At 44.0% G+C, this 14316-nt stretch overlaps 2 protein-coding genes and 1 long non-coding RNA gene across 4 annotated transcripts in view; 1 reads left to right on the forward strand and 2 right to left on the reverse strand.

The window, feature by feature from the left end:
• Positions 1–14316, reverse strand: part of LOC126068466 (uncharacterized) — a 1054989-nt gene that overhangs the window by 583541 nt on the left and 457132 nt on the right. The window lies entirely within an intron of this gene.
• The window catches only part of LOC126068451 (ral guanine nucleotide dissociation stimulator-like), a 480137-nt gene that overhangs the window by 294919 nt on the left and 170902 nt on the right, over positions 1–14316 (reverse strand). The window lies entirely within an intron of this gene.
• LOC126068470 (uncharacterized) overlaps positions 1–14316 on the forward strand; it is a 174028-nt gene that overhangs the window by 101729 nt on the left and 57983 nt on the right. The gene's annotated exons all lie outside the window — the stretch shown is intronic.

Consider the following 14316-nt stretch of genomic DNA (forward strand, 5'->3'; position numbering starts at 1 on the left):
TGGAACCTCAGGGAAGCGTGTAACAGTCTTGGGAAGGACACTCCAAGCCCAGAAAGCAGGTGCCCCCAGAGTCCAGCAGCTAGCTGTGCCCCGGGTGGTGGCTTTGCACTTTTGACACATTAAGATTACTTCCCAGATAGTTATGCATTATCTTAGAATCACAAAGTCATAGCTAGAAAGAATCCCAGAGATGGTATAATTCAAACTTTTCATTTTATAGACAGGAAGTTTCAATTCAGAAACTAGGTGACCTGACCAAGCTAACAGAGCTAGTTAGTGGCAGAAAACAAGGGGTCTGAGACTGAAGCTTGGATCTCATCTGGGTCTTCCATTTCTCAGTGCTGCCTCCCTTCACCTGCCATCAGGACATAGAGGCTGGGGCCAAGAAAATCTCTTGGGAATTCCTTAATATAGGATTTTGAAGGCACAGCATGAATAGTGTTGGGTTTGGGGAGAAAGTCAAGGTTAGGCTTCTCTTTGCAGCTCATTCTTTTCTTCCCTGACTGATCCTGAGCAGGATTTTTTTACTGTGCCATCTTCGGGTTTTTAAAAACTTTTCTGCACACCATTTCCTGTAAGAAAAAAACCTTCACCATCCTAGAAGAGTCCTTCCCCAATCACTTGTTCTTAAACTGAGGTTCCCGAACTCCCAAAGGGCTAATGTTTTCAGGGTTCATCCATGTGGTAGCATGTATCTGAACTTCATTTTTCCTAGTGGCTGAATAATAGGCCATTGTGTGCATATTCCATGTTTTGTTTATCATCTGTTGATGGACTCTTGGGTAGTTTCTACATTTTGGCTGTTGTGAATAATGCTGCCATGAAAATTTGTGTAGAAGTATCTGTTTGAGTGCCTACTTTCAGATATTTTAGGTTTATACCTGGGAGTGGAATTGCTGGGTCATATGGTACTTCTGTGTTCAACGTTTTGAGAAACTGCTAAACAGTTTTCCACAGTGACTGCCATTTTACAATCCCACCAGCAATGCACAGGGTTCTAATTTCTCGACATGGCTTCTTTTTTAATAATAGTATTAGCATTATTCTGAGGATGGAGTTCTTGGCTTCAATAGGCTGTCAAAGAAGCCCATGCTACAAAGAATACTAATATTACGCTGTAGTCTACAGAAGATCCTGGAAAATCCCCAGGATGGGAGAATTCTTGATTGAGGAGTTAAAGGCCTTAAGGTGGAAGAGGGCTGTGAGGTGGAATATGGAAGTTTCAAGTAGTAGTTTAATCTTTATTAAAAATACTTAAAATTGCTCATTAAATGAAGATGCTGATATTGGCTCATCTTAAATTACTAACGAGTATGTAAAAAAAATTTTTTTTTATGTAAGTATTCATTTCCATTTACCATTCCTTGCTCGATAAGTACTCCTTCCTAATTTCGCCAAGACACTTTCAAATTCCCTTTGCTTTGTTGGAGATGACATGCGTGCTAAGTGGCTCCCCTCTTTTCCTCTCCGATTTGGTTTCCAGATACTCTGTGCCTTTCTGATTTATCACTTGGGAGTTTTTGACTCCTGTCTTTCACATCAGTGATCCTACATCTCATGTTCTTCTGTAAGCTCCTAGAACCCACCATCATCTCAGAGATGCAAAATAATTTACATGCCAGGATAAAAAAAAACAAACTTTACATTCTTTTGTCTTCAGGGTTCGCCACCAAAACCTGTGTTCCTCTTCTGCGAATTCATTGGTTTCCCTTTTCTATTTGCTACCCCAAATTCTCTCTTTTTGTGGTTATCCCCAAATAGGAATGACTCAGAATTTGTACGCATTGGAAACAAAACTCTCGTTTTTGCCAGAAAGTAAAAGGAAGGTAATTTGTGTTTAAATGACATTTTGGATATGGGGGACATAGCTTTGTTAGGGCTCACTGTATTTTGAAGATCATATGCCTAAAAAATCCCTGTTGCGTACCCTGTGACAGTTTGCCTGTATTTAGTACCCCGGTGGCCTTTCTTGGTGAATTTCACCTTCTGGGACCTTTCTGGGTATGGGCCAGAATCATACTTGTTCTAGCTTTAGTGAAGAGTAAAAATTCCTTTTCTTTAGAAGGCTATCATTGAGTTTATTTAATGACAGGAAAAAAAAAAGTCAAATGTTTGCTTTCTAATCCTATCACACTACTAAGTTATTGAGAGATTTTGGGGGGGCATCAGTGATTTCTCAGAATTTGTTTCCTTGTTTTCAAAATAAGGGGGGTGGTAGTAGGTAGTAACTCCTTAAATTCTTCCTGTTCTCCAAACCCTGTGACTGTCAGATTCTATCTGATGCTAATACTAAACACATCCTAGAACTGCTGGCTAGTTGGGGATTCATTTATAATCAATTAAAGTCAGGACCAGGAAAATAATACTTTATCTCTACAGATCACTTTGTGGTTTACAAAACTATTCTCTAACTATCTCTTTTTACTCTCTTTTCTGTTCCTCTGAGGCCAGCAGCATTGACATCACCTGGGAACTTCCCAGAAAAGCACAATCTCAGACCTCGCCCTGTCCTCTTGAGTTAGAATTTACATTTTACCAAGATGCTCAGGTGATGTGCACGCACAAGGAGTCTGAGAACTGCTGCTTTGTCTCATTCTGAGCCTCCTAATGTGGTCGCGATGAGTTGGAACCAGTTCACCAGCACCTAACAACAGTAACAACAGTGACCCTCAGAGGAAGGCAGGGTATTTTACAGATGAGGAAATCAAGACTCAGAGTTGTTAAGTAACTAAGTCAAGGTTACTGTGCTTGTATCTTCTCCAAAATTTCTTGCTCTAAACCTAATGCAGCCAGAATGCTCATTAGAAGGGAGGATAGCAAAGCTTCATCTCACATGCTTTGGACATGTGATCAGGAGGGTCTAGCTGCAGAAGTAGAACATCATGTTTGGAAAAACAGAGGGTCACCAAAAAAGAGGAAAGCCCTCAGTGAGATGGATTGACACAGTGACTGAAACAATGGGCTCAAACATAGCAACAATTGTGAAGATGGCACAGGATCAGGCAGTGTTTCATTCTTTTGTACACAGGGTCTTTGGGAGTCAGAATTACTCGACGGCACCTAACAACAACAAACCTAATGCTGTCTTCTTGGTTGGGCTGGAGTCAGCCTTGTACAACAGAGACTTCTGGCAGCAGTCTGTGTGGTTAGTTCTAGGCAACTGGTAACTGAGTTCTAGCCAGCATAATGTGAGTGAAAGTAGGAAGTACTGTGATCCCTTTCTAGGGAAAAGACACAAACTCAAAAAGATAACTCCCATGTAGCTCCTCCATTGTGGTTTCCACTCCTAGCTGGCTTGAAAAGAGAAAACTCCCCAGAGCAACCTTGGTTTTCAAGGGCCAGGGGAGACTAGTGTAGGCACAGGTGTCTGTGTGTTGCAGGGGGTGATGCTCTGAACAGCGTAAGGGCCTGCCAACCATCCCCTGAGTGTCTATGAGGAAAGCGTATCCCTGTTCCCTGGAATGCACAGGTGAGTGTGTCCTACAGCTGGATCATGGGCACCCAATGCTTTTGGTTGTAAGGACTGGTAGGCACCGCTTATCCTTGGACCCCTGTTGTGGGTGGCTAGGTGACGTGGGTGGAGCCACCAGTCCTCAGGCCCCTGATGTGGGTAGGTCAGGACCCTGTTTAATAGGCAAATTGGTGTTAAACATCAAAAACCCACCTCTCCACCGTACAGCTGAGACAGTTGAAGTCAGATCTGATGCAGACATACCGTCGCAGTCTACCAAGAAGGGCCTAATGTCCTGAAATGGGCCCACACAGATCCGTGCAGGGGTTAAAGCTATTCAAAGTCCACGGACCATTTGTGCTTGGACAGGAGCCGCTTCTGTCCTGAGCTCCCCAGCTTAGTGGATCTGGCAGATTATTTTTTATTCCAAGGCCAGGAGGATGGCTCAGGGCACACAGCAGAACCTATCTCAGGCCCAGGAAATTGACAGCCACTGAAGCCGTCTTGGGGGCTGTGGGTGCGGTAAAATAAACGCAAGTACTTAGCTTTTGCCGAGAGTGCCGTTCTTCTCTGGTTTGTGAGACGTGAGTGGACTCTGCAGCTGGCTGTCTCTCCCTGAGGAAACCAGGTCCCTAACAGTACCTCCAGCCCTGCTGCGGTTGCTCCAGGGGATTGTGCCTGAGGGGAACTGGTTCCTGTCGAATCATGTCCAGCAACTCCTTGCTGCTTCCGAACCATCTCTCCCTTGTCCTGCCGCTCAGTCCGATTTCCGAACTTTGTCCTTGATGTTCAGGGATTCTACTTTGTCATATATGTAACCATTTCACTTGTTTTCTCAGGTCTTTGGTGTAAGTGGGACCTCCGGAAGCATCTGAATACTCTGCGATCTTGGCCCCGCCTCACCCCAGAGCAACCTTAGAAATGTTTTAGAGATGACAAGGCTGTTGTCAGCGTGGGTCCCTGGATGACTGCATTGAGGAGGCCCACTGCAGTGACGGATCTTTCACCTGTCCAGTATCTGTACAGGAGCCACAAGTAAACTTTTATTGAGCTTGAGCCGTTATATGTGTTTGGGTCTATTTCTTAAGTGCTTAGCCAACTGTAACAAAACAAATACATTCGAGCAGTGACTTAGTACTTGAAGTCATAGGTCTTTTGGCCTAATGCATTCATTCATTTCTTTTGTCTCTGGCAGTTGGTGATCAATGGATCGTGGTCTAGCATGCAGAAGTGAGTGAGTGGTGAAAAGCAGCAGAGCTGGTGGGTTGTGAAGACATGTGTTTGAAGGCTGCCACACTCTCTACTCCAGGGTAAGGCAAAGGCAGTAGCTGCCATTGTTACTCTGACTTTGCCAAGTCACAGGGACTCTTGTCTCTCCAGCCTCTCAGAGTCAGTGCAATGGGATGCCCTGCCTGTGAAAGGTTCCCAAAATCTCTATTGATTCAAGTGATTGACACTATGCCAATCAATAATTGTGAACAGGAAGCCATTAGGTTTTGGGTGATAGGATGGAATTCATTATGTGCATGGAAATACCTCAGGCATTATTAGGGATTTATTTACATGAGACGTGATTTTCCTTGAATCAGGGAAGGGTTATTGGGCCTTCCTGAGGTGTGTTGTCGAGAATGGGACCAGGTCTGATTGCCCTTTTCCTGTATCATATCAGGTTGTTAGTTCTGCCAGCTCACATTCCCTCAACCACTGTCCTCCTTCTCCATGGATCACTTTCCTTAACTGTTGTTTTGTTAATTACTTTTTCTAGAAAGGAAACAGCTTGCCAGAGTTGAAGATTCCAGGTTTGGTAGATAATAGCATTAGTAAAGCACATGGTTTTTGCCAGTTCCACTTTATCCTTCGTCACTGGCAGTCACATGTCAGGTAAGGAGCCCTGGTGGCACAATTGTTAAGCACTCGGCTGCTAACCATAAGGTTGGCAGTTCGAACCCACCCACCGGCTCCATGGGAGAAAGACCTGGGAATCTGAAGGCACCTAACAACAGTGAATCGGGTATTGGCATTGGGAGCATTATGACCAAGGCTGGGTTTGAGCTCTCATTTGTGCTGATGATTGTTGAGTCCAGAAGGAGAAAGTCACTGTTTGGTGTCCCCTTCTCAGAGTCCAGGTGGAAGTCTGGGAAGAAGGGGTAGAAAAGATACCATGTCTCTTTCTGAACTCTCCAGCTTCTACAGCTTGAAGTAAAATCAGACTCCTTGAAAAGAAAATGACAACTAATGGAAATCTAGGCAGAACCAAGGATGGCTGGGAAAGAGGGGCAGGAAGTGAAAGATTAAAAAAGAAAAATTGTATTCAGCTTATAAACTGGTTGGAGTGTTGTTTTAAGCTTGCTTTAGTGCTTTGGAAACCCTGGTGGCGTATTGGTTAAGTCCTATGGCTGCTAACCAAAGGGTCAGCAGTTCAAATCTGACAGGTGCTCCTTGGAAATGCTATAGGGCAGCAGTACTCTGTCTTATAGGGTCACTATGAGTCGGAATCGACTCGACGTCACTAGGTTTGGTTTTCTTTTTGGTAGTACTTTGGAGCCCTTATTAGATAATGTCCCATTGCCCAGCCTCGGACAGGGAAGCCAGAAAGGCTGATGTCCTTAGATGCCTGACATGGCTCGGTAATGAGTGCAATTTAATGAACAAATCAGACAATTTGGGGCTGTAGATCTCTGGAGATTCCCATCAACATACATCATAACTGCTCTGGAGTGACGCGTGTGCGTGGAGATGAGCAAAGCAGAGAAAAGGCAGCTGCAGAAGCATGTCAGCAACTGAAGACTCCAGGTGAGCAGCAAGGCACAGGCAGACCTCAGCTCAGGGGATGGAGGTCGCTAAGGAGCTGGTCTTTGCCAGGTTTTCTCAATAAAGGAAAAGAGTTGGGCTTTGTGAGCTCTACTCATTTTCCTCTATGGCTCCCTATATCCTCTGTTTGAACAGTAATTAAAAAGCATAGCATGTCGGAAATAGCACTTGACTGGCATATGTAAATGCTGTAAAATGATAAATTTGTAGAGTAAGCCATTCTTTAACTGTCAGTTAGGGGCCTAAATAAGTAATCCTAGAGATACCAGTAGACCAGAGTTTCTTAACCTCAATACAGTTGACATTTTTGTCCAGATAGCTCTTGTTGTGGGGGGTGTGGGCGGTTGTTGTAGGATGTTTACCAGGATTACAGGTCTCTGCTCACTGGATGCTAGTAGCTCTGCCCCCCTGCCAAATTGTGACAATCAAAAATGTCCCCAGACATGCCAGATGTCTGTGGGAGGAGGGAGGGGCACCAAAATGGCCCCAGTTGAGAGTAACTACCGTGGGAGATACATGAATTTAATCTTGCGCTGAGTTTCTCTAGGACTGTATTTTAGTGAGTTAACCTCATCATGCCTCAGTTTCCCTACCTGTAAAGTAGACACAGTCTAAGGAAGTAATGTGCATAGTACCGCGTGGCAACTAGGGGGTTCTCTAAGTGCTTGGAAACAATACCTGTCTGCCCACATTTCCAGGACCCAAAGATCACTCTTAATCTTTGTGATGGCAGTGAGTGAGGGGCAGTGGGAATTTGGAGAAGGGTAAAGGCTTAGTGGTGTGGGAAACGGTGAACCCTGCTGGAATCTGAGTTTATTTGAAGGCATCCTGTCCTAGCTTATTGTGACAGTGTATTCTGGATGAAGGCTTTCTTTTAGAGAGGAAAGAAAGGGGAGGGTGGAGGAGGCAGGAAGGAGGCTGCTCAGAAGAACAGTCAGGAAAGTGCACTTGATGGGGCGATCTCGATAATGTGAAAGGGACTCGTATATAATTAGACCAGAGGACAGAGAGAAAAAGCAACCCCCAAAATCAAAATATCTTTTTAAATGACTGCCGATCCAGAAGAGTTGTTGCAGGTAATTAATGTAGACCAGAGACTGTTTGGAGAAGTCTCTTTGTTCTAGAGCCTTTACATTTCTGTCTCCTCTCTTTTGGAATATGGAAAAAAAATGTCTTCATATACGCTTTTCATAAATGCTTTACTATGATACGTGTGTTCTTTTATTACTCTTTAGAACTTTGTGTCGGAAAGGTGAAAAAGGCTGTAATCCTCATATAGACCTAAGTGATCCACATTATTTTGATAGAAAGCACCAGCTTGACTCTAGGGATTAGACATAAACTATCCTGGCAGGGTTGCATTCACCCTTTCTGTGTTTCTGGTCTCTGTACCATTATAACACACTTACAAAGTTGATGATAAATGTGGACAGATCTTGGATGTAATACGTGGAGAAGCCGTCTTAGGTAGCCTTGTTTATACTAGGTGTTAAGTATTTAATAGAAGAAAGGGCACTTCCGTGTAGCAGAAACGGGACAGTGAGAGAAGCTGTTTTGGTAGATAGGTTGGTGTCTTAGTCATCTAGTGCTGCTGTAACAGAAATGCCACAAGTGGATGGCTTTAACAAAGAGAAATTTGTTCTCTCACAGTTTAGGCGTCTAAAAGTCCAAATTCATGATGCTAACTCCAGGGGAAGGCTTTTTATCTGTGCCAGCTCTTGGGGAAGGTCCTTGTCATCAATCTTAACATCCTAGGAGCTCTCAGTGCAGGGGCCTTGGGTCGAAAGGAAGTACTCTCCTCCTGGTTCTGCATTCTTAGTGGTAGGACGTCCCCATGTCTCTGTACTCACTTCTCTCTTTTATATCTTGAAAGAGATTGATTTAAAATACAAACAAATTTTGTAGATTGAGTTTTGCCTCACTAACATGACTGCCCTAATCCCACCTCCTTACCATCATAGAGGTAGGATTTATAATGCATAGGAAATTACATCAGATGACAGATTGGTGGACAGTCATACAATACTGGGAATCAAGGCCTAGCCAAGCTGACAAACATTTTAGGGGGGACACAATTCAATCCATGACAATTGGTGTTTGAATAGTTGAAGTTTTCATTCTAGTGCTGCTCAGAGTGTGGTCCTAGCATCATCAGCATTACCTGGGAACTTGTTAGAGATGTAAATGATTGGGGCTCAACCCAGACCTCCTGAATCAGAACCTTGGGGATGGAGCTCAATAACCTGTGTTTCAACAAGCCCTCTGTGATTCTGATGTATGCTAAAATTTGAGAAGTACTGCTCTAGTGATGCGTGATATGGTGAAATCTTATGCGTGGTGTCCATGTGTGTATGGAGGGGCAAGGGTTAAGGAAGTGTTTTATCAGGTAGTCAGAAGATGAGTAAGGTTGTCTTGTGATATACTGTTGGATTATTCTCCTAGTCCATGGTGTAAGCCTTTAACTATGCTGTCCAATACAATAGCCACAAGCCACATGTGGCTATTTATATTTAAACTAATACAACTCAATACAATTAAAAGAAATGTAGCTATTCAGTTGAACTGGCCACATTTGAAGTGCTTATTAGCCACATGTGCTTAGTGCTGCCTTATTAGGGAGCACAGATGTAGAGTATGTTCATCATCACAGAAAGTTCTATTGGACAGCACTGTTTCAGCCTGTAATTACCCCTATTTGACTCATACAGGCCAGAAACCCCCACCTGTAGTGATGGTGTGTTCTAGTTCAGTCAAGACCTCAACTCCTTTAAAGCAGAATTGAGTTTTGGACTTCTCTACCCTGGGGACACTTTCAGACTGTAGTTGTATCCTGGTGAACTTTTTACCTTGTGGCGGTATCTGCCTGGTATAGAAAGTGCCGTGGGTCTGTCTCCCACATAATTAAGTGCACTGCCTCTGACATCTTTGCTCTTTAATCTGCTAAACTGTCTCTTTCCATTTGGTCTGCCCATGCCCTGACCATGGGTGCTAAAGCTTGTTTGGGCAGGGTGTCTCTTTGAATACTGCCTAGAGCTTTATAAAGAGTCTGGAAGAGGTGGCAAGAGAGTTTCACTTCTTTTCCCCAGCATGGCTCAAAAAAGTGTTTCATAAAGAGGATATTAATTCACACAATCTGAGAAGAGTTATCCTCTGAAGAATTAATTGCTAACGTGAAATTTCAACAGACATATTACACCACAGATTTAGTAATTAAGCCCTTTATCAACGTGGAAAAATTTTCCATTGGTACTCTATTGGTATTATCAAGGAGCTCTGGTGATGCAGTGGTTAAGTGCTCAGCTGCTAACTGAAAGGTCACGGTTGGAACCCACCAGTTGCTCAGAGGGAGAAAGATGGGGCAGTCTGCTTCCCTAAAGATTACAACCTTGGAAAGCCTGTGGGGCAGTCTACTCTGTCCTGTCAGGTTGCTCTGAGTTGGAATTGACTTGATCGCAGTGAGTTTGGTTTTGTCATTGCTATTATCAACAATAGCAATAATTATTTAGTTGCTAAGAAATTCTCTGAATTAGAACAAATAAAAAGATGTGGAGATGCACGGTGTTTAAAAGATAAAATGGAAAGCTAACTGGGCCCATGGGAGGGGGTATGAAAGTAAGAATTTTGTGTGTCTTTAGCATTATTGCTGGAGGTGAGGGAAGGAGTTGCATAGGGAATCACGTTGACCTTTGGACAGCCTTATCTTGACTGGCTCACTTCTGAGGGAGGATGTTGCTTATTCTCTTACCGCCCTCCTATCTTTAATTTGCCTTTCTTACCCTCTTTCGTCTGCCCAGAATGTTGGAGGGGGCCCAGTGTTTCTCAAGGAGGGTGTATTGGCGTGATTTATCATTATATGGAACTGCCCTGCCCATTTCGGACATTTAGCATCCCTGGTCCCTTGATGCCCATGTTACTCCAACCTAACCAAGTCATTGTGTCAACCAGAGATATCCACCCCACCCACAGTACACATATCCAAATGCCTGTGATTGAGAATTACTGGCTCCTAATTTTTTTTTTAAAGAGATGAGCTTGGTGTCTTTTTTGGGAGGGAGAAGTGATTAGAGTTGGTGAAGGTGCAGGTGCTCTGAGGGGCTCGCTCATTAATTTCTGACACAACCTGGCCCCAAACAGCCAGTTCTCGCAGTGCTAGAAGTGGTGCTGGGAGCTGATTTTGTTCTATTAGACTAGAAGAATTGCATTCTGCTACTGCAAGACTGAATATACCATGGACCGCCAAAAGAACAAATAAATGTGTCTTGGAAGAAGTACAACCAGGCTGCTTCTTAGAAGCAAGGATGGCGAGACTGCATCTTACATACTTTGGACATGTCAGGAGGGATCAGTCTCTGGAGAAGGACATCATGCTTGGCAGAGTACAGGGTCAGCGGAAAAGAGGAAGACCCTCAACGAGGTGGATTGACACAGTGGCTGCAACAATGAGCTCAAGCATAACAAGGATTGTAAGGATGGCGCAGGACCAGGCAGTGTTTCGTTCTGTTGTGCATAGGGTCCCTATGAGTCGGAACTGACTCGACGGCACCTAACAACAACAACTGCAAGACTTGGACCCAGAGGCTCAAAATCAACAGAGGCCTCTGTTACTGCCAGGGAGGGACCTAACTCATGAGCAGGAAGATAGTTCCCGGTCTGGTGCCACTCCAGGGTGTGTCTGCACCAACATTGGTTGCTCATTCATACTCTACTTCTTTGCCATTAACATTTCACGGCGTTTCCATTTAGGCTTCTCTTCTGGCGTCTTTGTGCTCGTGCTCGCCCTTCTTGCTCCTACAACCAACTGATGGTCTGTGTATGGACCAAAGTCCAAGAAAAGAATAGGCTATGATAGGTTCTGTAGTAGCTATCATCCCTTTTTGCCTAAGCTCTTAAACCAGGCAATCTTATGGATGCTCATAGCTTCTCCTGGACTGTCTTAGTCATCTAGTGCTGCTATAACAGAAGTACCACAAGTGGATGGCTTTAACAAAGAGAAATTTATTTCCTCACAATGTAGTAGGCTAGAAGTCCAAATTCAGGGCGTCAGCTCCAAGGGAAGGCTTTCTTTCTTTGTGGGCTTTAGAGGAAGGCCCTGCCCTCAATCTTCCCCTGGTGGAGGAGCTTCCCAGGTGCAGGGACCCCGGGTCCAAAGGACACTCTCTACTCCTAGTGTTTCTTTCTTGGTATGAGGTTTCCCTCTCTGCTAGCTTCCCTTTCCTTTTATCTCGTGAAAGATGAACGTGGTGCAGGCCATACCCCAGGGAAACTCCCTTTACATCGAATCACTGATGTGACCTTAGTAAGGGTGTTACAATCCCACCTAATCCTCTTTGACATAAAATTACCATCATACAATGGAGGAAACCAAACAATATTGGAAATCATGGTCCAGGCAAATTGATACACACATTTTTTGGGGGGGAACATAATTGAATCCATGACATGGTCCAAATATTTGTGGCCTAGGGCTACTTGCTTCAGTAAGGACTGTGGTCCTGGAAGTTTCCCTAGAAGAGAGCAGTGGTAGGATAGACTGATAGAGCATGAGACTCCTCTCCAGTGTAAACCAAAAAAAGAGTTGCCGTTGCATCATTTCTGACTCATGGTGATACCATGTGTGCAGAGTAGGCCTGTTCCATAGGGTTTTCAATGCCGTGAGCTTTCAGAAACAGATCAGCAGGCCTTTCTACCAAGGAGCCTCAGCGTGGCTTCGAACTACCACCCTTTTGGTTAGTAGGCAAGTGCTTAACCATTTGCACCACCCAAGGACTCTGTCTCTAGTATGTTGCTGTTGTTGGTCGCCGTCAAGTCGATTCTGACTCATAGCAAGAGCATGCGTATAGAGTAGAGCTGCTCTGTAGGGTTTTCTAGGCCGTGAGCTTTTAGAAGTATATCACCAGGCCTGTCTTCTAAGGCGCCTCTGGATGGGTTCAAACTTCCAACCTTTCAGCTAGTAATCGAGCACGTCAGCGTTTGCGCCAGTTAGGGACATCTCTCTCTGGCATACCCAGGCGTAGGGACCCTGAATTGTTAACTTCCGGGATCAATACAAATAGCATTTGTGGGTTATATGCAGCATAGAGAAATGAAAGATTATTCACAAAACTTACGTGTTCTCATGTTCAGTAGCCGTTGGGGAAAAGCATGAACCCTTTCTTTTAATTGAGACGATGGGCTGCATCTCAGTATAGAATAGTAGGGAAATTGCTAGACTGGATGATTGGGAAATGGGGAGTTGTATTTACCATATGGATAGACCGTTTTTTCCATCTGTCAAGTATGATTCTTTCGGCCACTCATGTATCCCACGAGAATAATGGCTAGGTGACTGTCTCAATGGTGAAAGACGATTTGACACCTCTGACAAGTGTTCTTCAACAGCTGTGCTTGTAAGATTCCAGTTCTCACAAAGAAAATATCTTGGCTTCTTAGTCTATAAATAAGTTCCATATTAATGTTGTCATTTCAGCGATTACTGTCCTAGAAAGTGTACTTAAAATTTTTTTATACTGGGTTTTGATCATGTGAACCAACGATTGAGTGTGACTTTACAAGGCAATGCGTTATAATATCACAGAAGGCTCTGTCCTGATTCCTGATTCTGTGTCAGGGTAAGAACGACGGTCCCGGTTCCATTGGGACCGGCACAGCTGTGAGCGGGGTGATCTGTGGCAGCACAAAGAGCTCATGATGTCGATGAATTCATTTAAGGCTCTAATACTGAATTCTTCTCACCGAGTAGCTGGATCCCGGTGGCACTGCATACAGAGAATCAGTCAGCGCTTCCTTAGAGGGATGGAGCTTTGTCGATTGGGAGTCAGCAGAGAAGGGGTGCAGCAGGGCTTCTCCAGCTGGTGGGTGAGGAGAAAGTGTGGTTTGTTACCCAGGGGTGGCTGGGGTCAGCTTTCTCACCCAGCTGCTGACTACCAAAGTGAAAAGAACAGAGAGGAATCATTTGCTCCAGTTGCTCTTCTTTCTCTTCCTGAAGATTCCTGCACCCTCTATGGAATTAAAAAAAAAAAATGAGAAGAGAAAGAAGTACAGAATTATATATAGTTAATTTTTCTTTTATTTCTTTTGAATGAGAAGATTTATACATAGATAACCAGATACTGCCAGAAGATTAAAACCTTAATTTTAATTTTAAATGAGCATTAGTCTTCCAGGCTAAACTAGATAAAGATAAAGCAACTCAAATCTGCGCATACATAACATTTTTTTTTTCCAAAAATATAATTGTTCCCATAGGATCAGGAATTAACCTGCAGTAACCCTCAATGAAGATCCTGTAGGAACGGTAAAGACATCTGCTCCCTGCAGGATATAAAGAGATCCTGAGAGATTCTGAAAGATGGCTGAGAGCCTAGAATCCTGTGTCCTTGAATTCTGTCCTGCCACAGGCCTCTCCCTGTGAGACCCCTGAGGGATAAATGTGCACCAGGGGAAGGACTGTGGGTGCAGATGCTTGATTGAGGACCTGTGACTGAGAGCCCCCCACCTGTTGAGCCACCTCACCCTTCCTGTGAGGCCCAGGAAGGGGCAGTGCCTCTTGGTGCTCTCTCTCCTGAGCCCATCATTGGCTGTTGCCTTGGACTTCCAAACAAGTAAACCTGTGGCTGACTTAATGTTTTTAAATGTGACCCGTTCCTAGCAGCCCACGTCCTTCGAGGGGGCATCAGAAACAAGGAAGAAAGCAGGCAAGGGGGAGCATTATTCTCCTAGCTATCAATAGCTTTCCCTGTTCCACGAGAAAGAACACTTATTTTATTTATTTATTTTTTTTAGCTTTAATAAAGAGAAATTTATTCTCTCCCTGTCTAAGAGATAAAAGTCCAATTTCAGTGTTCCGGCTCCAGGGGAATGCTTTTTCTGTAGGCTTTGGGAGATGGTCCTTGTCATCAATCTTCCCCTGGTCTAGGAGCTTCTCAGCGCAGGGATCCTGGGTCCAAAGGATGCACTCCCCTCCTAGCTCTTAATTCTTTTTTTTTTTTTTTTTAACTTTTATTGAGCTTCAAGTGAATGTTTACAAATCAAGTCAGACTGTCACATATAAGTTT

Source organism: Elephas maximus, chromosome 27 (genome assembly GCF_024166365.1).
Source record: "Elephas maximus indicus isolate mEleMax1 chromosome 27, mEleMax1 primary haplotype, whole genome shotgun sequence".
Classification (NCBI taxonomy): domain Eukaryota; kingdom Metazoa; phylum Chordata; class Mammalia; order Proboscidea; family Elephantidae; genus Elephas; species Elephas maximus.